This window comes from Pseudorca crassidens, chromosome 9 (genome assembly GCF_039906515.1).
Source record: "Pseudorca crassidens isolate mPseCra1 chromosome 9, mPseCra1.hap1, whole genome shotgun sequence".
Lineage (NCBI taxonomy): Eukaryota > Metazoa > Chordata > Mammalia > Artiodactyla > Delphinidae > Pseudorca > Pseudorca crassidens.
The window spans coordinates 11,727,350-11,751,617 of record NC_090304.1 but is presented as its reverse complement, the minus strand read 5'-3'; the positions used below and the strand labels follow the sequence as shown (position 1 = coordinate 11,751,617).

The 24,268-nt window shown below is 38.2% G+C and overlaps 2 long non-coding RNA genes and 1 pseudogene across 2 annotated transcripts in view; 2 read left to right on the top strand and 1 right to left on the bottom strand.

Moving 5' to 3' along the window:
- LOC137231232 (uncharacterized) overlaps positions 1-15,870 on the top strand; it is a 32,704-nt gene extending 16,834 nt beyond the window's left edge. Inside the window, exons 2-3 of the long non-coding RNA XR_010946412.1 lie at positions 1,629-1,791; positions 15,674-15,870. This is a non-coding gene — a long non-coding RNA (uncharacterized lncRNA). The remainder of the gene's footprint in view (positions 1-1,628; positions 1,792-15,673) is intronic.
- Positions 2,245-4,311, top strand: LOC137230432 (olfactory receptor 9Q2-like; annotated as a pseudogene).
- Positions 12,215-24,268, bottom strand: part of LOC137231233 (uncharacterized) — a 38,851-nt gene continuing 26,797 nt past the window's right edge. Inside the window, exon 3 of the long non-coding RNA XR_010946413.1 lies at positions 12,215-12,416. This is a non-coding gene — a long non-coding RNA (uncharacterized lncRNA). The remainder of the gene's footprint in view (positions 12,417-24,268) is intronic.

Below are 24,268 nucleotides of genomic sequence, written 5' to 3'. Positions count from 1 at the left end.
TCCTCTGCCCATAATGGTATTTGCAGAATCTGTATCATAGACGTCAACTCTTTATGTTCTTAAAGCTTTTGACCTTGGGGAGGCAGAGCATTGCTGTGTTCCATGCAGGAGTGGGCAGGAGGGAATCCTAGTCTGCACTGGGTCCCTGGGCTCTGCAACAGCTCAGCCTGCATCCAAAGCTTCCCAGGAGTCCACTGGGTCTTGCTCTTCACTTCTCTGACTGTAGGTACCTCAATCAAATCCAAGGTACTGGGAGGGAACAGGCCCCACCTACTCGTCATTTTCAGTTTTCCCTCTGATCGCTATTCTTAGAACTCAAACTCCTTTTCTACCTGTCCCTTGGATTACCAGAAAAACAAGATCCCAGGAGTATGAATGATATAAACCATCATGGGAGGGCATAAAGGTGGTGACAGTATCTCACAAACAGAGGATGATTCCAAACTCAGCCAGCCAAAAATGATGTGTCACACCTGGAATTCCAGTAACAGAATTTTAAATCAGAAGAAGCAGATAAGCGAAACATGGAAATTCAGGGTGAAGGCAGCCAAAGAATATTAAGTTTAAGATCACTTATAATAAAGTAAAACATTTAGACCTTCGAAGACATGATATTTATTCTAGAAGACAGGATGCTTTAACATGCATATTATAATTTTCATAAGAAATGTTTGATCCCTTTAATGATGGTTGGTCTGTTTATTAAAATCCCAGCTGAAAATGAATAGATCCTCTAAAAGGGGGATGGTTAATAAATAGTTCCTGTGTCAATTGTGTTACGGGAAAAATGTGGTGGGAAAAATTAAGCTAGTAGTTAGAAAGCTTGGGATTAGTTTAAAAGTTTCCTACTGATTGAAAAAGACAATATAGGGTCTGTTTGAATAAGAGTAGTATACTGCAGAGTTATTTGTTCTCTTGGAATCTGCCAGAAGGTGGAGAGAACACAACGAATTGACAGGGACTACTGAGAGAACGGGCTGTCAGGTCTAAGGAGACAGTTTAATGCCTCTTTCTGATTAAATGCTAAGCAGACAGTTAAAGACTTTTATTTAAGACGGAAGGGCTAATTGAAAAGCCTCTAGGTACTGTGGCCACGAAGCCCCAACATTGCATATGAGACTCGATATACTTTTTACCCTATAGGAAGAACTTAGGAAATCTTCCAAGGAATATATTCCTTTTGGTACAAAATAGGAATGAGGCAAGACTAGGAACCAGCCTCATCAGACCCTGGTGGCAGGATGTAGGATGGGACTTTGAGAGTTTGAAATTAAAGAGAAATCTTCAAAGATATTAGACACCTTGTTAGGAAGATAAATTGTCTTTCCCTGGAGACTTAACTCAGGAACCAATTATGGCATGATGCTGGGACAGAGAATACAAAAAGCACCACCAGGAAGGTCTAGGGCAGGATCAGAAACTCAGGGAGAGAGGCTGGTCCACAAGCCCTGCTCTCTTGGGCTGAGTCTGCAAAAAGTTCTGGGCAATTCTAACATCAGGGCTGTATTGTTCTGTCAAGGGTGAGAGGAACTCCATGAAGTGAGAAGACATAGTGGTTCTGGAAGCAACCCCCTATCAACCAAGTTGCTATGATTGTGGACTCACGCTGCATTGTTGTTTATTTAAAGGGAGCAAAGACAACGTAATTGAAGTTCAGAGAAGAAAAGTGACTTGCCCAGGGTCACACATCTACTGTGAGTGAGCTACGGCCTAGGTCTCCTCTGGATCGGCAGGTCACTGGCAGAGGAAACACTAAACAAGGGAAGAAGACACTAGTGAAGTGGAATTCAGGTGAGGATGGTTCGTGTCCCGCTAATGCTTCCGAATTTAATTTCTCTTCTTTGTTATTATTTCTAATGGGTCAGCTTAGTATTGGCCTGGCTGCTGGCGTATCAGGTAATCAAATATGACCAAAGCCCTCCTTTACAGCTCTTTTCTAGAACTCTGTTAAGAACCTTCAACTCCATTAACCCAGATTCCTCCAACAGTGCTTAGACAACACCAGACTGCGGAAATACTTCTGCTTTCAGATTTGGGTGCTGTTTATTATCAAACTGCTGCTTTTATTAAGGACTATGAGAACAGCCAAACAATGCTTACGGAGCTTTGTGAGGGGCTAAAAGGAGCTTATGTTCGCTCTCTTGATTCCAAGGTTAATGCGAGTACTTACAAAAACCAAAAAACAAACAGAAAACCCTTCATAAGCCAGCCAACTCGAACTAGGATAACAGCTATTTGTTAAATATGCATGTTGTTAGACTGAAAATAGAAATATTCCTGTAAGCAGAGCCCATTGCTGATTGCTAATGGATTTTTTTTTTTGGTTTGTGCTTTTTTTGTTCATAGAATATAAATTACCCTTCCTTAAAATGTTCATTTAAAACTTTAAATAGTCACCATATATACGTAGAGTGCTTTTAGCTTTCCAATGCACTTTTGCATCTGTTTTAATCTATGCATTAACCTTATCTTATAAGCAGGACAGATATTATGATCCCCTTTTGGCAGAAGAGGAAATTGAGGTTCAGAGAGGTTAAGTGCCTTGTGGAAGATCAAACAGCTAATTGGGGACAGAGTTGCAAATACAAGAGCTGACATAAGTTAGAGAATCACTTGCTCTCCATTCTTAGTATAATGGAAGCATTCATCACTTTTTATCTTATATTGTGTTGAGCTCTATATTCGTCCATTTCCACATTAGGCTGCGAAGTTTGTTGAAGTCGAATGCCTACCTATCAGACACTCAGTTTAAAGTCTTTTATTTTAAAATGACTCAATCTTTTGTTTTCTATTTTGTTTTAAAATTTTTATTGTAGTATAATTGCTTTAGAATGTTGTGTTGGTTTCTAAATAAGTAAATAAGAGAAAACAAAAGAACAGAAAACCTAAGAGCCTTAAGTTCCTGAGGAGGATGAATACCACAAAATAAGAACAAGGGGAGAGTAGGCAAAAACAAGATATTGAGGGAGACTAGATACACTTTTGCCTAAGGGTACCCTGACTAAATTGTGGGAGAAATTGTGTTCGGTTTCCATGGTAAAACAAGTTAAGTATCCTTATTAAATTGTCATAATGAAATTATTGGTTAAAAATATAAAATGAATTGAACTTGTCTTCAGGGATCCGGTTATCGGGCGCTTTCGTCTCAGCTTTCACAGGTCAACCGCTGAATGGAAGGCTGGGAGGAATTACACCGTAGTGACAGAGTTCTTCCTTACTGTGTTCGCTGAACATCCCGAGGGATGTTTTGTTATTATTCCTGACTTATAGGTAGATTAGTCATCTGAGACTTCGAGTTAATTGTGCCAAGGTCATCAAGCAAATGCTACAGTGGGGCTCCCACCCCAGCCAAGCCTGAGCTTTTCATTACCATGCACACAGTCTCCAGCTATGATCTACTGCCCTCCCTATATAATCACTCAATCTGGAATTTATTCTTATTGCACTGTTCTTTTTTTGCACTGTTCTCCTCTCTTTCTGTCTTTTTGGGTTTCTATATACTCACTCTTCTGGGGAACTCGGGAACGATCTTCCTGACCCGCAAAGATTGCCGTCTCCACACCCCCATACTTCTTCCTCAGCCACCTTTCCTTCGTGGACATCAGCTAGTCCTCCGCCATCATCCCCCAGATGCTGACAGTGCTGCTGGAACGCGGCAGAGTCATCTCCAAAGCGCGCTGTGCCGCCCAGCTCTTCTTCTTCACCTTCTTTTCTTCCATTGACTGCTACCTCTTGGCGGTCATGGCCTGTGACCGCTACGTGGCCGTGTGCCAACCGCTGCTTTATGTCGCCACCATGACCGAGAAGGCCCGCTTGGGTTTGGTAGCTGGGGCTTATGTTGCTGGTTTTTCCAGCGCCTTTATTTGAACGGTAACTGCCTTCACTCTCTTCTTTTGTGGAAACAATGAGATCAACTTTATTTTCTGTGACCAACCCCCTCTGTTAAAACTCGCTTGTGGGGAAAGCTACACCCAGGAGGTGGGGATTATTGTGTTTGCAGTTTTTGTCATGCCTGCTTGTATATTGGTCATCTTGGTTTCCTACCTGTTTGTCATCATGGCCATCATGCAGGTCTGCTCTGCCTGGGGCCAGGCCAAGACCTTCTCTACCTGCGCCTCCCACCTCACTGCTATTGCTCTCTTCTTTGGGACCCTCATCTTTATGTACCTGTGAGATAATTCAGGCCAGTCATCGGAGGCAGACCAAGTGGTGTCCGTGCTCTACACAGTGGTGACCCCAATATTGAACCCTGTCATCTACAGCCTGAGGAATAAGGAGGTCAAGGAGTCTGTTGTGAAAGCCCTGAGCTGATCAAAAGCTTCTGGAAGGCCCTAGATGGACCCTCATCAGATATGTCATTCCTTAGTTTCTCCATCCTTTCTGTCTTTCCTCAAATATCACCTACTTGGGAAGACTTTCCCAGAAAACCTTATTAATATTGCACCTAAACTTCCCACCTCCACTTTCTGATTTACTATATCATGTAATACTTGTCATGATCTGATATACTATGTTTTACATATTTGATATTATCTAGTCCTCACAGCTAGAAAGTAAACTACATGAAAAGAAGCACTTTTATCTGTGAGATTCATTTCTGTACACCCAGTGCTTAGCAAAGCACCTAACACGCAGAAGGCTCTCAAGAAATATTTGTTGAATGAATGAATGAATCTTAGGTTCCAATGTCGACCTTTAAGTTCCAGCTACTTCAGTCCTCAGTTTTCTTATCTGCCAAGTGAGTTCACGTAATTTATAGGACTATATTTTTGAGGATTCAGTGCATGAATGGACAGGGACCATGTCGGTCTTATTCACTAGCGTCTGTGGAATGTAAGGCATTGCCTGGCACAGTTGATGAGTGAAACAAATCAAAAAGCTATCTACCAATGCACCTACTGTTTTGATCCAAAGGGATTTTCTGAATCCCATCGTTTATGTTTTCATTTTTTCTCTTCTTATTGTTTCTGTGGGTTCTGAATAATAATACCTTAATTAGTGATGATGATGATGATGATGATGATAGATAGCAACTAAGATTTACTAGGCAGTTATCACCTTCCAGGAATTGTAATGTTTGCTCCAGGAATTACCTGATTTAATTCTCACCACAACACTGTGAGGCGTTTTGTTATTATTCCTGACTTATAGGTAGATGAGGCATCTGAGACTTCGAGTTAATTGTGCCAAGGTCATCAAGCAAATGCTACAGTGGGGCTCCCACCCCAGCCAAGCCTGAGCTTTTCAATACCATGCACACAGTCTCCAGCTCTGATCTACTGCCCACCCTATATAATCACTCAATCTGGAATTTATTCTTATTGCACTGTTCTTTTTCCTTTTACCTAGTAAAGAAAGGATAAAAGTCCAATCTGTAGAGGTAGAAGGAAGTCAACAACATTTATTTTATAGCCCCAATGTGCTAGCACTGTGTAATGTGGCAGCATGTGTCAATGTGTGTGTGCGTGCATGTAGTTGTGTATGAGAAAATGAAGTGCATAGATTAAACAGATAGCAGCTCTGAACTCTAGGAACTTTCATTTTAAGGACATACAACAAAAATTTTAGAAAAGAGTTGTATAGACATGTTTAGGAAAAGATATTGGGAAAAATTGCACTGGCGGCCAAGATTCACACATCAGCCTTTGTTTGTGTTTTGGCACAAATCCCTTAAAAACTGCAGAGTGGGGTGAAGCAACTCCACAGAGTGCATCTTGGAGGCCATTTTTCAGATATTAACTGCCATGCAATGTTCCCTGACACATCAGCTTCTGCAGTAGGTGCTAAGAGACACTTGTATTGTAGAAAGAGCTCAGAATTTGGCACTAAAGTGTCCAGTCTGTCACTTCTTAGCTTATTATCGCTTCAGATTAGTTAGGGCCTATCAGCCTGCTTCCTCAACTACTGAGCATTTACTCTGGGCCAGATTTTCTGTGTATTTCATTTGTTCTCACAACAACTTGGGGCACGTGGAGGATGGGCAGGTGCTGGGTGAAGTTCTATAGACATAAACATTAATTCATAAATAGTGTTATTAAGGTGATTGTCCCAGGTTCCACAGCCCATGTGCACCAATGGGTAGAGGGACCCACAGCTGATCAGTGGACAACTTCATGTCAGAAATGTCTGGAGCAGTCTCTCTTGGGCCAAGATTAGAATTGGATCCAGATTCCTCCAGAAGTAAAGAGCTCACCAATAGTTTTTAAGTGTAACTCAAACTAGTGTACACTTAAATGCACACTTAAACTAATGCTAGACACTATGCTAAAAGCTTCGCATGAATCATTTATTTTAGTCCTCCAGACAAGTTTAATAGAAAGTAATTATTATTGACCTCATTTAGCAGAAGGAAGAAGTAAGACCCAAAAAGCTTAAGTAACTTGCCCAAGTTATCTATCAGGAAAGTGGCAGAGCAGGGAGGATCTGATCTCAAGTCTCCTAAGTATGTACTCTTAAATGATATCCACTCTTCTGTATTTTTCCCTCTCTTTCTCCCAGGCCCCTCAGCTGCAATTTGCTTCAGAGGTGTCTGAATTTCAGTTGCATTCTTGGTCTCCATGTTTGGTAGGTCTGGGCTGGCACGGATGCGTCTTATGGCCTGACATAGATGTGAAGTTCATGGAACTCACCTTTGCCCTCTTGTAGGGCAATGAGGAGGATCTGGAGGAATTTGCAGCTCCCTCAGAAAGAGCAGGATTGGCTCAGATCAACTATTGCTCTCTGAAGCCCTTCTGAGCACCTCTGGAGTCAAAGCTTCCTCTGATAAGTTGTTCTTCGGTATGGGGTCTCCAAGCAGTCACCAAACTTGTCTTCATGTTTTCTTTTTCAATCTTCAGGGATTGCCTAAGAATTCAAGATTCCTTTCCAAACACTGATCATTGTTATTTCCTACCATTTAATAGCACTTTAAAATATAATTTATTATTTTGTTCTACTTATCATCTACTTATCTATCTATCATCTATCATCACCACCATCATCATCTATCAATTATCTATCTATCTATCTATCTATCACCTATCTATCTATTGTCTGCATCTAACTATTCATCTGTCTGTCTCATATTACTCAAGGGATGTGCCTGAAATGCCTCCTGATATGCTAAAACTTTTAAAAAACAGCTTCATTGAGGTGTAATTGACATGCAATAAACTGCACAGAGTTAAAATGTACAATTTGATAAGTTTTGATATGTGAATACACCCAAGAAACCATCACCACAATGAAGATAATGAACATATGATCACTCCCCAAAGTTTCTTTTACTCCATCGTACTTTCTCCTATGTGCCCCTTCCCACCACCCACACCTTCATAAACCCAGGCAACCACTTATCTGCTTTTTTCACTATACATTGGTTAGAATGTCTTAGAATTTTATGTAAATTTCATATAAATGGAATTATGTGTGACTTCTTTCACTTAGCATGATTATTTTGAACTTCACTAATGTTGTTGTGGATGGCAATAGCTTACTCCTTATTATTGCTGAGTACTCTTCCGTTGTACGGATATACTATAGTTTGATTATTCATTCACCTATTGATATACATTTTGGTTGTTTCTAGTTTTTGGCTCTTTTAAATAAAGTTGCTATGAACATTCATGGAAAGTCTTTGTATGGATACATACTTTCCATTCTCTTAGGTAACTAAGTGTAGAATGGTTGGATCATAAGGTGTGTATGATTAACTTTTCATGAAATATCCAAACTGTTTTCCAAAGTGGTTGTATCACTTAACACTTCTACATCCTCCACATCCTTGCCAACACTTGGTATGGCCATTCTTAATAATGCTAACCTTCTAATGAGGATGTAGTGATACCTCATTGTGGTATTAGTTTGCATTTCTCTGATGAGAAATGATGTTGATGTTTAATTTTTTTAATGTGGTCAATAGCCATTAGTAAATCTTCTTTGGTGAAATATCTTTTCAAATCTTTTGCCCATATTTAAGTGCACTTTTCATTTTCTTATGATTAACATTTGAGAGCTCTTTATATTTCTGGATACAAGTCCTTTATCAGATATGTGATTTGCAAATATTTCCCCCCATTTTCTACATGTTAGTTTTGTTATTCTTAACAGTGTCCTTCAGAGAGTAAACACTTTTAATTTTGATGAAATCCCATTTATCAATTTTGCCATTTATGATTGTGCTTTTGGTATCAAATTTAAGAAATCTTTGTCTGTCTCCATGGTCACAAAGATTTTCTCCTGTCTTCTAGAAGTTTATAGTTTTTTTTAATTTATGTGTAGGATCCATTTTGAGTTGAGTTTTGTATATGAAAAAGGTATGGGTCAAAGTAAACACTTTTGCATATGGACATCCAGGTGTTCCAGCACCATTTGTTGAAAAGACTATCTTTTCTCCACCGAGTTGTCTCTCACCTCTGTTGAAAATCTATTTTCCGTTTACGGGTGGGCCTGTCTCTTCTGTTCCAATGATGTATTTGTCTATTTTTACTCCAATACCACACTATCTCGAATACTAATAAGTCAGAAATCAGGTAGGGCTAGTCCTTCAGCTTCATCCATTTTCATAATCATTTTAACTACTTTAGGCCCTCTGAATTTCCAGATGATTTTTAAAACCAATTTGTCAATTTATACAAAAATGTCTATTGTAATTTTGATTGGGATTGCATGGAATCTGATTGGTCAATTTGGGAACAACTTACATGGTACCAATATTGATTCTTCTGATCCATGAGGTTGATGTATCTCTCCTTTTATTTTGGTCTTCTTTAATTTCTGTGTCTTGTACTTTTCAGGGTATAGATTTTTCAAATCTTTTGTCAGATTTATTCTTAAATATTCCATTATTTTTGATGCAATAGTAATGGTATTGATTTTTAAATTTCAGTTTCCAACTGCTCCTTGCTTGTGTATAGAAATACAATTACTTTTTTATATTAAGCTGGCAACCTTGCTACTCTTACTTATTAGTTCTAGTAGCTTTTTTGTAGATTCCATTGAATTTTCTACTTAGAAAATCATATAAAGAAAAATAGCTTTATTTTTTCCTTTCTAATTTGAGTGACTTTATTTCATTTTCTTGCCTCACTGCACCGGCTAGAAACTTTAATACAATGTTTCTTTGTTTTTTATTCCAAATTTGCTACCATCAGTTCTCCTTGGGCACTGCTTTCTGAGCCTGTGGCATATTATTTTATTTTATATATCTTTGTTATTTTTATTTATTTAATTTTTCCAGTTTTATTGAGATGTAATTGACATATGACATAAGTTTAAAGTGTGCAAAATAGTGATTTGATATATGTGTATATTGTGAAATGATTACTACAATTAGTTAACATCACCTCACATAGGTGAGAACTGTGAGAACTTTTTCCTTGTGATGAGAACTTTTTAAGATTTACTCTTTTAGCAACCTTCAAGTATACAAGACAGCGTTGTTAACAATGGTCATCATGTACATTACATCCCTAGAACTTATTTATCTTACAACTGGAGGTCTGTGCCTTTTGACGACCTCCACCCAGTTCACCCACCCTTCATCCCCCACTCCCAGTTCCCCCACCCTCCATCCCTTGTCTCTGGCAACCACAAATTTCTATTTCTATGAGTTTGAGTTTTTCAGATTCTACATATAAGTGACATCATACAGTATTTGTCTTTCTCTGGCTGACTTATTTCACTTCCAATAAAAAGTTGAAGAGAAGTGATGAGAATGAAAATCCCTGTCCTGTTCTTGTCCTTAGGGGAAATTTTCAGTTTCTCACCTTTCATTATGTAGATTTTTCACAGATGACTTTTACCAGGTTAAGGGAGTTCTCTTTGACTCCTAGTTTGTTGAGAGTTTTGGGTTTTTTTTCCCCTAAAATCAGGGATGAATAATGGATTTTGTCCAAAATCAATTTCTGCATCCACTAGGATGAGCACACAGTCTTATTTTTTGTTTATTAATATGGTGAACTACATTGACTGCTTTTGAAATGTTAAACAATTCTTGTGTTTCTAAGATAAACTGTACTTGATCACAGTGTAGTATTCTTTTTTTAATATTATTATTTTTATTTTTTTAACATTATTATTGGAGTATAATTGCTTTACAATGGTGTGTTAGTTTCTGCTTTATAACAAAGTGAATCAGTTATACATATATATATATATCCCCATATCTCTTCCCTCTTGTGTCTCCCTCCCTCCCACCCTCCCTATCCCACCCTTCTAGCTGGTCACAAAGCACCAAGCTGATCTCCCTGTGCTATGCAGCTCCTTCCCACTAGCTATCTATTTTACATTTGGTAGTGTACCTATGTCCATATATACACTCCCACTCTCTCACTTTGTCCCAGCTTACCCTTCCCGCTCCCCATGTCCTCAAGTCCATTCTCTAGTAGGTCTGCGTCTTTATTCCCGTTTTGCCCTTAGGTTCTTCATGACCATTTTTTTTTTTTTTTTTTTTAGATTCCATATATATGTGTTAGGTATTTCTTTTTCTATTTCTGATTTACTTCACTCTGTATGACAGACTCTAGGTCCATCCACCTCACTACAAATAACTCAATTTTGTTTCTTCTTATGGCTGGGTAATATTCCATCGTATATATGTGCCACATCTTCTTTATCCATTCATCTGTCGATGGACACTTAGGTTGTTTCCATGTCACGGCTATTGTAAACAGAGCTGCAATGAACATTGTGGTACATGACTCTTTTTGAATTAGGGCTTTCTCAGGGTATATGCCCAGTAGAGGGGTTGGTGGGTTGTGTGATAGTTCTACTTTTAGTTTTTTAAGGAACCTCCATACTGTTTTCCATAGTGGCTGTATCGATTTACATTCCCACCAGCAGTGCAAGAGGGTTCCCTTTTCTTCACACCCTTTCCAGCATTTATTGTTTGTAGATTTTTAAATTATGGCCATTCTGACCGGTGTGAGGTGATAGAGATGGTAAACATTTTGAGAGTTCCTTCTCTGTTTCCTCTCTAGTGCCTAGTAGAGGGGAAACTCTCAGTAAATACCTTGAGAATTGAGTTTAACTCCTGAACTAGGGATTATGGCTCCAAAGAGATGCCATATCTAGTGGAAGGGGGTAGGCTACAGCTTTCTGTACCACTTAAATGAATGTCTGTGTTGGAAGGGAATCTGGGGACCCAGTAATTCAGCATTCAGGGCTTTTAGCTCCAAATTAAAGACATAAACTCTGGATTTTTAATATTGAAAAGAAATATATTGAAATGATATTGGGTGGTTCACAGATACACTGGGAAGGCTGGAAATATAGACTCTGAAATAGGAGAAAGGGAGGATGCATAGCCAGAGACAGAACTGAAATTAATAGACTCTCTCTTCTAATGATTTCCTGTGCCTCATGACATAGTACAGCCATTTCTCACCCAAAACAAGAACACTCACCCCCTCCTCAACAGGAAGTGACTTAACCTATGGACAAACTGTATAAATATTCATGACTAATATTTAAAATAACTAGGTAATGGAGAAGAAACAAAAGGCAAGTTATTTGGTCTATCTATCTATCTAGTCACAGCTAGGAAAGAAATGTGGGTGGAACCGGAACCCTTTCTTCTACAGTTTGTCCATGAGGCATATTTATGAGTTCCTTCCTATACTACTGTTATGGTCTAAATATTTGTGTCCCCTTAAAATCCATATGTTGAAACTTGACCCCAGGTGATGGTATTAGGAAGTACGGTCTTGGAAGGTGATTAGATCATGGTAACAGAGCCCTCATGAATGGGATTAGTGTCCTTATAAATGAGGCCCGAAAGAGCTCCCTTGCCCCTTCTGCTATGTGAGGATGCAGTGAGAAAATGGCTGTCTATGAGCCAGGAGGCACTCTCTCACCAGACACTGAATTGCTAGTGTCTTGATCTTGGACTTCTAGCCTCCAGTACAGTAAACAATACATTTCTGTTGTTCATAAGCCACCCGATTTATGGTATTTTGTTATAGCAGCCCAAAGGGACTATGATAATTATTATCTTAGCATAGGTCTTCTTGTTTTTAGAGACTGAAACAAGAATTTATATGTCTTAACATTTTATTTGGAAGATGGAATCCCAGGGATGTAAGGAGGAGGACAATGGAGGGAACAGAGGCTAGGTTAGATGCAGAACAGTGCAATGAAATGCATCACTGCAAGTGTGATTGTTCCCAACAAGCACAGAAGAGACAGAGAAGATTACTCATCAGATATATTCGCCCAGCATGTCGGACTCCTCTGGCAGGAAAAATCATAGCTAGGAGGGCCAGTCCAGGGAGAGAAAAAAGGGATACTTTTATGTCCCATTCCTTTTCATCTCCTGCTTCCTATTAGCCAAGGTTCATCCATGGGGACTTGACCCTTTCGAACTTCCAGGTTGCATCATCTGGCCCCTTGGTGGCCACACAGGAAATCAGGAACCATATTCCACAATACGGCTATATCTGAAACCAGAAGATGAGGGAAACTCTGTGTGGGCAGGTTTGGCATATAGATTTAATGTGGGTCTCATCCAGCTGAGAGAGCTTGGAAAGAGGTAGCAGAGTTCCCGAGGTGAACTATGTCATTAGAAAGAAGAAGGTAATATAAGGTTTGTGTCCAATGCAATCCACCTCTCGTGCTACTCATATCTACTCATGCCCTCTCATTATCTCTAGATTCTACAGTATAATTTTTGCAAGAGAATGAAAATACTTTGAGAAGGGAAGTACAAGTCCAGTCAGTCTAGAGCAGTTTCTCATCCTTTTATTCATTATTGCCTGAGAACCCCCTTAAGGGGGCTTATAGATCTTTTATCCTCAATTCTCTCCACCTCCCATGAAATCAAATGCTATGAAATAAGATTTTGTCAGGTATTGTTGAGCTTTGGAGAGGCATAAACCATTAAAATGTCTTAGATTTTTTTCACCTTGAAGCACTAATGTTTTCCCACTTCTGGGCAGCAGCATCCCTGTTGAAACCCCTCCAAGTTGGCCAGTCCTGCCCTCCTGGAAAACTAAGGCAAGAATGTCATCGGAAAGCATCACAGTCCTCATGGCCCATTAGCTGGTGCTGAGGCTCTGATCGTATTCTTCCTCTCCCTCCGCCGTCACTCATTAGATTCCCTCACTCTTGGCTCATGCTGTGGTTGATTTAGGTTGGTCTCTGTGGAACCCAGAACTTTTGCCCTGAAGGGTATAATTCTTAGTGGCCCTGACCTTTGGTATATGGTGGCTGTAATTGCTTATTACAGTCATTCCTTCAGAGTTCGGAATTACCCTGGTTCAAGGTTTCCAGAATAGGAAGCCCATCTTCCCTACTGTGCTGTGAACTTGCGGAGGTTAGAACCTGAGTATTAACCCTATCTAAAGAGAAGGACTTGGAAAAATCATCAGAGCCTCTAAATGAATTTTATCTGCTCCAAGTTTATTAATGAAACATTACTTAGGCTTTGCTTTGTATTCTGTTCTAGCCAAGTATTATGGGGAAGTCATGAGGGCTAACACTCAGGATTTTTCCTCCAAAAGTCCACGACTGACTTGAGATATAAGATGTGAACAAAAGGCAAGAGTCTTTAGTTGCCAATGGCAGGTGGAGACAAATATAATGGTTCCCATCAGATATCAAGCATGGGAGGGAAAATGCTGCAGGAATTCAGGGGAGAGAGAGCTTTCTGTGGACTAAAGTAATAAGTAAATATTTCATGGAATAAGTGAACTAGAGCTATGCTTTAAAAATGGGTAGGGTTTATACAGGTAGAAAGACACAGAGGAGGGTTTTGAACCAAGTGCCTGGTACGAGCAAAGGCCAGGTGGTAGGACAAGGCATGGCATATTCTGGTTCAGTAAAGAGACTAAAGAGACCAGCACTACTAAGACTGAGGTTTATAAGAAGAAGTAAGAAATAAAGTTGCAAAGTTGTAGCTTGAGGCCTGCTCCTGACAGGCTTTTAAAGTCAGGATAAGGTGTTTGGATTTCCATTTACCAATTCCTTACCAAACACTTCGTAGTCATTCATAAATTATACAGTGTCGCGTAATTCCATGAGTGAAGTCATAAAATCTATAGCTGGAGGGCACCACATAGGGCAATGAGAACATCACTCATTGTGCAAATAAGTAAACTGACACCCCAGAAGGATGGGTCTCTTGTCAACATCAGTTGATTAATTTTGGCAGAACCAAAATGAGAATCCACATGTAGTGGTTCCTAGTCCAGTGCTCTCTTGTCGATTCTCTTTCAACGTGATGTGGTAGAAAGAGTAGGGACTTTGAAATGAGACAGACCTGGATTTGAATTCCAGCTTTGCTACTTGACGGGTGTGTGACCTTGGGCATGTCACTTAGCATCTTAGAGCTCCCATCTCCATATCAGTAAACTGGAGATGAGGTTTGCGAAACACTTATCTTGGCATCTGGAACATAGTGAGCAGCTCAACAGGTGTTAGTTTCTCCTCCTCTGTTTACTTCAGAGGGGTCAGCATTCTAGGAATTATAATGAAAGAGTTCCATAATCCCAGCCTCTTTTCTGAGCTAGTTTGAGATAAACACTGATAAAATAACCAAGGGGTCAGATAACAAAGTATCTCCAGAAAGGCCTGGCTAGAACACAGGTATATTAGGCTCTGGAGCAGTGAGGGATGCGAATGGAGAAGCATCAGAATATGGGAGTCAGTCACAGAAACCATCCAATGATAAGTGCCCAATTTTACGCGTCAAGCACAAAATACCATGAAAAAGGAGTGTGAAGAAGACGTTAAAACCAAGCTCACAATGGACAAAGAAATGAGATAAACAAATTGTGGTAGATTCATACAATGGATTGCTACTCAGGAATTAAAAAGAACAAATTGCTGAAATACACAACCACCTGTATGAATCTCAAAAACATTATGTTAAATGAAGGAAGCCATACTCAAAGGAATATGCACTGTATGAGTTCATCCATATGAAATTACTGGTTGGGCAAAGCTAATCTATGATGATAGAAGTCAGAATCGTGGTGGACTGGGCAGGGAGAGGAACTGATTGGTGAGGAGGACAGGAGAATTTTGGGGGGTAATGAAAATATTTCATTATCGAGTACAATTTCCCAAATACATCAAACTGAACCAGTTGAGATCTATGCATTTTATCGTACTTTACTTACATTTCCATTCTAATATGTAACAAAAACAAGACAAGCTCACCAGTTTTTCCTTTTTGCTTCAAGTGGAATTTAAATCTATTACAGTAAGTCCCCTACATATGAACCTTCAAGTCGCGAACGTTCAAAAATGAGAACGTGCGTTCAGGCGTGAGTGAAATGGCAGCTTGCCCTCTGTCTCCTGTTGCTGACGATCCTTCAGCTCTACCGCCTCCCACCCCCCTCCCTCCTCCAGTCAGTAACTCTTCTGGCCTGTTCACTTGATGCCAGCCCCTGTATGCCAGCTGTTGTACTGTACTACTGAACTTTTCAAGGTACTGTACTGTAAGATTAACAATGTTTTATTTGTGTTTGTTTTTTATGTATTATTTGTGTGAAAAGTATTATAAACCTATTACAGTACACTACTATATAGCTGACTGTGTTAGTTGGGTACTTAGGCTAACTTTGTTGGACTTAAGAACAAATTGGACTTACGAATGGTCTCTCGGAACTGAACTCGTTCGTAAGTAAGGGACTTACTGTTATCACATTAGAGTCAATGGAAAAATCTTTTCTTGCCTTATCTTTCCTCCCAGATAAGCAGAGGTTGAGATGTTGAATCTTTGCTATGACTCTGGAAGCAGAAGCTGGGAGGCAGAGAAGAACCAAGGATGCTCTTACACGTGATCACATCCAGAGTGAAGTTATCATCCCCCAGATAGTCTAATAAAAAGTAATACAAAGCAGCCACATAGCACAGGGAGGTCAGTTCGGTGCTTTGCGACCTCCTAGAGGGGTGGGATAGGGAGGGTGGGAGGGAGGGAGATGCAAGAAGGAAGAGATATGGGGATATATGTATATGTATAGCTGATTCACTGGGTTATAAAGCAGAAACTAACACACCATTATAAAGCAATTATACTCCAATAAAGATGTTAAAAAAAAAAGTAATACACATTAGACATGAGAGAAGAGACCAGAAAAGTCATAGCTTCTCAGGAATAAGAAGACCCAGACAAGCCAGTGGGAGACACTTGTGTATAGCCACAAGGACTCTTTGCTGGAGGCTTGTGGCCTCATATGTGAGTGTGGAAGAAGTTGTCAGTGTAGACATTTTGGAGCTAAGGTTCCTAAGAAGAGCTCTTTGGCCATGGAAAAAAATAAATTTTCTTCTTGGAAAACACAGGACTTGCCAAAACTTATCTCAAGGAAAACCTTAGCATATCTTTACACCATGGTCTTCTTGCAAATATTATTCTCCTCTATTCTAGGGAAAAAAAGACTTATAATTGTGTGTTTATTTTCCCAGTGGTCTGTAAACTTCTTGAAAGCAGGTATCTTGTGTTTTTGTCTCTAAATTGCAAACATATAAACCGATACCTGGCAAATAATATGGTCCCATCTTCATCCCCACGTCACTATTCCTCAGTAGTCTCCTAAATCTCCTGAATCCCAACGGAAGGAATTGTATGATGGCATAAAAGAGTCTTTCTAGAATAGTTTCATGAAGATCACCAAGTGTGTGGTCCGTCTTTGAAGACTGCTACACAAAACTGTGTCCCATCTCTGTTGAGTATCCTATTTTTCCCAATGCTATGAGCGCCATACTTTGCCCTTCTCATGAGAGCTAGACTGAAACCAAAAAGAGGCAACTAGGACAATCCTCAGACTGGAGCTGAGAGAGGCCATCATGTTTCAAACTTGTACTGATGTTCACTAGAATCTGTGATTTTACGACGTGGTTTTTGAAGTCATCTCTGAGAGAGAGAGAGAGAGCGCGATCATCGTTATGAAAATACCGGTTGAGATTCTTGATGGTGTGGTACTGCAGGTTATTTTTGATCCACCCAATATACATAAAACGAACAGTCTGTCCAGGATGTGTGGTTGCATGATAATCACTCTCATTCAACGATTTCCTTATCTAGCCATCTCTCCATCTACATGCATTAGTTGTGCTTAGACAGCACAGACATGCAGGAACACACACTTCCTATATGGTTTTCTTAGTCTTCAATATGTGGGAATGGGATATTGGAATTCCTGGGAATTTTTAGGAAAGCATGAAATTATAAGTCATTCTTAAAATATTTTCAGCATTCTTTATACTCTTTACTCATTAGTGTAGGTATCTAAAATTTGTTTAATAATTATAAATTTTAGATGTATTAGTATATACTGTGTATTGTAGACTACAGCAAATAGCCAAACACTGGAAAATGCCCCATGAACATTACTGAGTAGTAATTGAATAACTAAACATTCAGATCTCCCAATAAGATTAACAACATTATACAGAATCACATGTCAAAACTGCCAGTTTAAGGACTTATTTGTTTCTAAAATTTATTATTTCTTGGAACATCACTCATCAGATTTGTATAAAGTATCCTATGCATATAAACTTATGAATATTTATTTTATTTGCAAGAATGACTCACTGTTAACAGCAAACAGGGCCATGAACACACACATGGGAATAGCTACCAGCAAGACTGACTGATTAGCTTGTGATTGAGTCTCTACCAGTGCTTCTAGTTCTGGTTCCACAAATGTAGACTTAACTTCTGACTCTGTATGTCACGTTTCCTGGTTCCTACTTTCTCCTTGACATGAGTGGATTCCTCTGAACAAGTAACCTCTCTATGTTGATCATTACGTTTTGTTTATTTATTTTTAAATTAAATTAAAGTTTATTTTTAAAAAAATTAACGTGTAGCTTATTTACAATATTGTTTTAGGTATACAACATAGTGATTCAATATTGTAGATTATACTCTATTTAAAATTATTGTAAAATATTGGCTATTTCCCCTATGCTGTATAATATATCCTTGGATCTTATTTTATACATAAACTGTACATATTTTGTACCTCTTAATTCTCTATCCCTGTGTTGCCCCTCCCCACTTCCCTCTCCCCACTGGTAACCACTAGTTTGTTCTCTGTAGAACTTTTGTAGACTTTTTGTTATTTGTAGACTTTTTGATGATAGCCATTCTGACAGGTGTGAGGTGATATCTCATTGCACAGTTTGATTTGCATTTCCCTTATAATTAGTGATGTCGAGTGATAGTTATGCTTTTATTCTTGCAAGAGAATTATAATACTTTTCTCAACTTTCCTGTTTTCTCAACTACCTTTTCTCAGAGTTTGGATTTAAAAATAAATACCTTTTTGGGGGGAGAAATGCTGGGAAGGAATTTCCACATAGAAGCACTACTCCTGCTGCTGTGACTAACCCTTCTCTTCACCCAACAGTTAAACTGTAAGAAAAGAGTTGAAGAAATCCACTGTGTCAACATACCAGTGACATTTTTGTCATGTATTCTGGTCATAAGGTGCTTATTGATTCATAGTGGAAACATATGTGTACTTAATTACACTATGGATAGACTGTAATTTAATAAAATTATGGACTGTATTTTAATAAAATTCTAATGAGAGAGGCATTGGTAGAGAAGGCCAGTGTAGGGAAAGGTTACTTCCTGGGCAAGCACTTTTCTGTAAGTCACTTGATACCAAGGATAGACCAAACCCAAAAGGCTGCATGAAAAGGATGAGCAGGGCTTTGAAAGAAGGAGTGGAAATTTGAAAGTAGTAGTGAAGATGGAGGAGAGGAAAAGTAGAGGAAACCTAAAATAGTTTTGCAAGTTCTGACTTCCATTTATGCTACCAGGACTCTACCTTGTTACCAGGGAGTGGAGGGTGGTGGGGGAGGGGGAAACATCATTTTCTCAAGGGAAGCATCATCGATTGACATTTCAGTCCCATGGTGTGACTTATAGTGTACTGATATTCCACTCAATGTTCTAATTCTAGAATCTAACACCTTCATGCAAAGACGCTTATTTTAAGGGAATAATTTTTTTTATAAGAAGGAGGAGCTCATTACATTCAACTTAAATATGTTCAGAAAGGTAATTGGGGGAGCTCAGTAATTCGGTTGAAAGGATTGATCAACACTTCAGGGCCTTCTTTCCAACACGGTAACATTTCACCCTCTTCTTTTTGAATTCCAAGTTAAATTTCTGTATGATTTGTGACACTGAAAAAAAAATGAAAAGAGGCAAGGAAATGCAGTTGCAAACTTTCCTTTTGTTGGCAAGCCAGACAATGCTTAGCACAGTGTGTACATTTAATTGATTCATTATGTTCTGATGCGACTTGGCCTGAGTTTGTTCATAAGCAACCTGCCAACCAGAGAGCTTTGTTTCTCTTCTCCAACATTTGGTTGGAAGCAAAGGCATTTCCAATATTGTTAAATCCATGGCTGTTCCTGGAATAAGTAACATTTTTTAGTTCTCCTTGTCCTCATGTTAAATCAGCTTAAAAGTTTTAAAGCATCAAAAGTAGTTTTGAAGAGAAAAAGAAGTAACCAAAACAAAAAGTGTAAATCTAGGAAAAATATGAAAAGTGAAGGAGGAACATGCTGTATGATGGAACGTTTACTTGCCAAATAAATCTACGTGAGCCACAGATGCCTCTTAGAAATGATTATGTTCCCAGTTATAAGAGTAACACAGTCTTATGTTAAAAAATCATGAAAAATGCATAAATGGATAAAGAAGAAAAAGATTATCCATAATTCTACAAATCACAGATAAAAACTGTTAACTTTTTGGTATATTTCTACTCATTATTATGCATATGTATTTTTACAAAATTGGGCTTCTATTGTAAACAAAGATTTGTACCTTGTTTTTAATCAGTTATAAATGCCCCTTATTATAAAGTATTGATTTAAATACAATTTAAACATACTGTACTTACGTGTCCAATATTTGAAACTACATTTAAATAACTTTTCATTTTATAAATGTAAGAAACAGCCTTATGTTTTTATTTTTGTTTGACTCTCTGTTCATTATTTGAGGTTACAATTTTAGAATAAGGATTATTGAATCAAAGAATAGAAACCTTTTCTGGGCCTTTGGCATACTTAATCATTTAGCATTCAAAAGGTATAGCCAAATATAGAGTTAAAAATTTAACAACTGACATTCTCTTTAAACACATGCATTAAATCAAATAATGTACACATGTTGTTTTTCTCTGCTAACTATGCTGATAAGTTCTTTCCTGTTTTGCTAGTTCTTCTTATCTTGAGTCACAGCTGTGTAGGACCAAGTGGTGAGCAGAAAAACTGTGAGAACATCTTGGCCAAAGGCAGACAACCACAATAGCCACGAATCATGAAAATGTCAAGAATCGTGGCGCCAGCTCAGCGACACCTTGATCACATAGTCCTGCGACCCCCACCTTCAAAATTCTCCTGAAGTAGACCTGCCCTCTTTCAGAGAGCAGGACGGTAGTTTTTAAGACGCTAGTTGGTTACTCTCCTCATTTGCTGGCAAATTAATACATTTCTCTTTCCTTTATCCTCACAACCTTGTCTTCATTACTCTCATTCAGCTCTGGGCACAGGGACCAAATTTTCAGTTACAAAGGGTTATATCAATTTCTTAGAACAGTTTTAATATCCACTGCAGACACTCACACTCTTGTAAAAATTAAGAAACAAAAACCTCAATTAAGATAGAGTCAGGGGCTTCCCTGGTGGCGCAGTGGTTGAGAGTCCGCCTGCCGATGCAGGGGAGACGGGTTCGTGCCCCGGTCTGGGAAGATCCCGCATGCCGCAGAGCGGCTAGGCCCGTGAGCCATGGCCGCTGAGCCTGCGCGTCTGGAGCCTGTGCTCCGCGACAGGAGAAGCCACAACAGTGAGAGGCCCGCGTACCAAGCAAAAAAAACAAACAAAAAAAGATAATGAAAAAGTTTGAAATATTACAAGAATTACCAAACTGTGACGCAGAAGCATGAAGTGAGCAAATGTCGTTGGAAAAATGGTGCCGAAAGACTTGCTTGATGCAAGGTTGCCACAAACCTTCAATTTGTAAAAAAAAAAAAAAAAAAAAAAAGATGCAATATCTGTGAAGCACAATAAAGTGAAGCGTGATAAAATAAGGTATGCTTGCATACCATTCTAAATACAGTTAAAACAATTCCTCAGCAAAAACTCTAGGTTGCTGGGTGATTAATCAGAACATATAATTCAAGATTGAGGAAGTTGTAATATAATAACCTGATTTGAGAAATCAAAGAGTAAAATATGTATTTAACACTAAATGGTTAGTGCAAATATTGTTAAAAGCAAACAAATGCTAAGAATAATTATTGAAAACATACATAATATAAAATGCAAAACATTAAAATAGCTATGCATATTTAAAACCACAAATTATACAACTGGGAAATTGGTGGGGAAGGATGGGAGAAATGAAAGTATACTAATTTCCTCCATCTATGGAAGGAAGAATTCAAGAGCTATTTCATGTAGACGTGACTAATTAGAGAAACCTCTCTTCAAACATGTAATTCTGAATAATAATCATCAGTAGAATATACACACAACATATCCACTCCAAACGACCTGATTTTAAAAAGTAAATATACCAATTAAAAAAAGTAAATATTGTGCAGAGAGAAAAAAGCTGAAAACAAAGGAAAATGTGATTAAGCATATAAGATAAAATAGCTTAACATAAGCTGAGCAAAGTAAATATTTCACTTCTGAAAATAAGTTTAGGTGAGGTTTATGTTTTATTAAAGGAGTCTCACATTTACATGAAAAAATTCAACCAAGTTTACATATATTGACATAAAAAGGCTAGCATCACTTTTATTTAGCATTGTGTTTTATGACATAGCCAATGCAAGATGACAGAAAAAGGATGCAGAAGATTTGATTGTTTAATTTAAGACATAACAGAACAAACTGAAAAATTGAGATGAATAAGATATTCATAATGGTGGTTAGTTCCAAATGGAATATAGTAGGGAGTCTCAACTAATTCTTACTTAACTGATATGTCAGATTAACCAATGCTCATCATCCCCTCTGTACCATATACTAGATTATGCCCATGAAGTACTGAACACAAAAGACCTATGGCTTATTCTCTGATATGTTTGAACATTCCTACAACCGCAAATTGAATTGTATGTCTATAAGTCAGTTGGATTTCACCCAAGCCTACTTAGACCATTTGGATTCATTTTTGTAATGATGTAATTTTATTACATTAAAATTCCAACATTTTTATTTTTTTAATTCATTTTTCATTCTTTTGGCCATGCAGCATGTGGGATCTTAGTTCCCTGACCAGAGATTGAACCCATGCCGCCTGCATTGGAAACACAGAGTCTTAACCACTGGACCGCCAGGGAAGTCCTGACATTCAAATATTTTAAAAAGTGGGAGAAAACTAGAAGATAGTGTAGATAAATATTTTTCAGATCTCAGAGTACAACCAAGTGACTTAAAACCAAATGAGCAGAGAACATAAAAATACTGATATTTTGACAGAATAAAAATTTAAAATTTCTGTGTGTCAAAAGTACAATAAGCAAACTGAATAGAAAATGAAATTTTATAACCCAGAAAAAAATCATCATCAGAAAAACAGGCAATTCAAAAAAGAAGTATTCAGGGGCTTCCCTGGTGGCGCAGTGGTTGAGAGTCCGCCTGCCGATGCAGGGGACACGGGTTCGTGCCCCGATCCGCGAAGATCCCACATGCCGCGGAGCGGCTGGGCCCGTGAGCCATGGCCGCTGAGCCTGCGCGTCCGGAGTCTGCTCCGCAACGGGAGAGGCCACAACAGCAAGAGGCCCGCGTACCGCAAAAAAAGAACAAAAAACAAAAAAGAAGAATTCAAAGGCAAACAAAAATATAAAAATTCAATTTCATTATTATTCAAATAAATATAAATTTAAATAAAATTGGATACTATTTTCTGCTTAGAAACCAACAGTTTTAGAAAAAAGATAATACCTAGTTGTGAAAGTTGCGAAGAGGAATATATTCCCAAATATTGCTACTGGAAGTATAAAGTGCTATAAAGATGTGTGGAGTGCAATCTGGTAATATATAATAAAAGACTTGAAGAAATGCATTCACTTTGATTCAGCAATAATGTATTAAGGAATTTTTTATAAACTAACCATGTGTATGTGCATAAAATTGTCGACAGGAGTGTTCATTAAAGTTTTCAATATAATGGTGAAAAATTGTAAATATCAATAATGAGAAAATGCTTAAATTCACTGTGGTCTATCCATGTGATGGAACACTGCAATCATTTGAAAATGATGTTGAAAATGATCTTAGTAAGATTGGGAAGCTCATGCAAAAACATTATAAACAAGTGTTAAATCATGATTCCATTTAAAAAATAATTTCTGTTCATAAAAAATAAAAGAACATACCTTAAAATGTTAACAATGAGTATACCAGGTTGGTGGGATTTTAGTTTATGGCTTCTATATTTACAAATTTTACAAATTTGTATATTTACAAATTTTACAATGAATATACCCAATTTTGCAATCATATAATACATTTAAAAATTTCCTTTGTCTTTTGTTATTTTAACATAATGTTGGGAAGGAAGAATGGTAGAGTGTTAATCGCATGGATTTTTGTAGTCAGTTAGATCTGGGTGTGAAAACTACCCTTATGTGCGAATTTAATTTTTACTTAATTCTGTTACTTGATGAGCCTTGATTCACTAATGTGTGATTGGAGATGTGAATACGGAGCATTATGAGGACTTTATGAAAATTAAATGTTTCAAGTATAAAATGTGCCTGGATATAACACTGGACATAACAGGTGTCCAGTGAACATAACTGCCTTGCCTTCTCTTTTCTCATGGTGGTGAGTTTCCCCTGGATATTTACGCTTTCTTATCTTTTCCAGAGTGGACAGTGAGGCTCCTCTGGAGTTGTATCCTCCCAGGCCTTGCAGTTGCTCTGCTAAACCTTGAAAATCAGAAGAAGAGTAAAAGAGAAAAGGAAGAAGAATAAAATAAAATGGATGAGACATTTCAGTAAAATAATGTGATCATATACCATCAAAGCCAAGTAAGATAGACCTTGGCTCAGGAAAACATTTAAAAAAGAATCTATCTTATTATGATTTGAATATCCAATGAGCAAGATTTGGTGCAAGACATACTTAATCTGTGGATAATGGAAGATATATAGTTTTGGAGCCTGATATCTGCCAGGACAAGTTATACTAGGGCAATTTCAAGGGAAAAACCTAGCACATATATTCAGGGTGAGGCTATAATCTATTAAAAAATAAAACGCATCAAATTTTATACTTACATATTAGGGTTTTCCCTTTC